Raw genomic sequence first — 2,333 nt, forward strand, 5'->3', positions numbered from 1 at the left:
TCTTCTTTAGATATTTATCCACATTGATTCAGTAAAAGTGAAACCGGAGTGTCTCGACGCTGCAGCCAGAGACAGGGCGAGGGAGCCCCGGCCGGGAGCGGGTCCGTGCGAGCCCCTGCCCAGCACCCGCGGGGAGAGCAGCGCCCGAAGAGCCGCCTCGGCCCCTCCGCTGCCTTCCCGAACCCTCCGCTGCTCCTTAGCTCATCACACAGGGAAAGGACGCGCCCTCGACGGGGGTCCTGCTCTGCCATGCCGGCTTCCAGCCAGTTTAATCCCCCTTGCTCACAGACCACACTGCTGAGCAGTTGCAATATTCTGCCCCAAATGGACTGTGGGTTTGCCGTTCCAGTCCAGGGCAGGGCATGAAAAAAAGAGAAAAAACCAGAACAGAATCCAGAGTGATCTTGCAGGGCCGGAGCAGCAGAGGGAGGATGTTCTGCCTGCTGGTATTTTCCAGTGCTGACCAGACTGAGAAGGGGGTCTGAGAGGCCAAGCTGCCCAGGAGCAGAGCTGGCTGCTTGCAGGGAGCATTTCCCTCCCTAGTGCTGGCTGTCTGGGCAGGGAACAGGAGGGAACTCTGGTTTGGCCAGGCAGGAGGGAAGGACTCTTGGAGCCTGGGAGAGAGGGGAGCTGCTGTGCAGGGGTGGGGTTAACTCCTGCTGATCCTGAAGGGCTGAAAATACCTGACTCTGGGCCTCCCCCGTTTCCCTGCGTCCCTCCTCTGGACAAGCAAGAGCCAAAGGACACCTGGCAGGGCAGTCCCCGCATGGAGACACCACTGTCCATGCCCTGCCCAGTGACAGCAGGTATCTAAGCAGAGCTTCTGAGGGAGCTGACTCTGAGAAAGGACCCTGGAAAAAGGATCACAGGGCAAAGACCAGCCCTGTCCTTCACACAAGGTGAAAGGCAGGCTGCCTCAAACAGGACCCATCCCTCCACTCACCTGACAGCAAAGCTTGTTATATGAGACAAAAATGCTGGTCATTCCTCACCTCCCTCCCTCAGATGCCCTGTGAAGTTGTGTCTCAGTGAGACTGAGGCTGCAGAAGGGGATGGGACAGGTTTCAGCATGGAAAACCCCCATACACAGTTTGGCCTGGCCCAAAGGAAGCACAAACAAGCCCTTGGCAGCAAAGTCTTTATTGACAAAACAAGGGTGTGGGTCTGTGAGTGTTGTCCAGGGGCTCTTCACCTCTCCTGCCACACACCTCGCCCTCCTCAGACGGGCTGTGGGTGCACAGCTCTGTGCCGTGCTCCGGCCCGAGCAGGGGGCTTCGGCCCCGCCGGAGGGACGGGCTGGCGGGGACACTCTGGGTCCCCAGAGGGGAGGGTGTCCTCAGCAGCATCACTCTCATTTCCACCTTGGGGTGTGGGTGGGTTTGCAGCAGGCCCTTGGAAATTCCCTTTGGGGTTTGGCGCAGTCTCAAGTTGACCAAGTCGCTCCAATAAAGACTGAACAATCCGATTTGCCATGGTCTTTATATCCAAAGTGTTGGCTAAGGCTGTTGGATTAATTTCTCTCTCCAAGTTCTCCTCCACTGTTGCAAGAATGTCAGCCTCCAAGGTTTTGTCATAGCGAGTTCCTTCTGCACGCTGCTGTGGTTCTAAGGCAGGCAACTTTGCTCCTGTGCTTGCTTCCAGCCTCTGCTGTTCAGATGCTCTGGGGACTCCTGACTGCAGCTTTTTCTTGGACACCTTTTTGCTGTGAAGCCCCAGGATTTCAGTGTACTCAGAGGTAGAGCGTTGTTCTAACCAAAGAGCTAGGTAGGATTTCAAGAAGAAGCGAGCACTATTAACAGCTTCTTGGGTGAGTTTGTCAAGCCAAGTGTGTAAACGTGCTCTTTCTGAAGCTTCCTTGGATTTGTCTGCTCGGGTGGTTCCTCTATCAACAGGTCTGGCTGCTGCCCCTGCCTTAGCAGTTCTGGATTCCAGATGGTCCCCCAAGTCCTCCAACACCATCGCTACAAGCTCTTGGGCCACCACTTCTATTTTCTGCTGGCGTCTTAGAGGTTTCTCAAAAGGCCCTGGTTTCCTGCAGATGTGAGAAGACTGCCCTCTGATCCCTCGGGCAGCCCTCCTTAAAAAGGTGACATGCTGATCCTGAGGAACCCTCAGATTCCCAAACACTTTGTGTGCAACCATATTGACCAGACATTGGAGCTTCTGGGCTTCTGCTGCAGTTAGTTGTTCCTCTGCCCATGAAAATACATCTGGCCGTCCCAATATCTCCTCTGCCTGTAGCTTGAGCCTGGTCAGATAGTCCCTGTACTGATTGAACTCCTTCACAGTGCAAACCACCTATGGAGGGACAAGGACAGAACCCCCCAGGCACT

This window comes from Corapipo altera, unplaced genomic scaffold, assembly GCF_003945725.1.
Source record: "Corapipo altera isolate COAL_440 unplaced genomic scaffold, ASM394572v1 110, whole genome shotgun sequence".
Taxonomy (NCBI): domain Eukaryota; kingdom Metazoa; phylum Chordata; class Aves; order Passeriformes; family Pipridae; genus Corapipo; species Corapipo altera.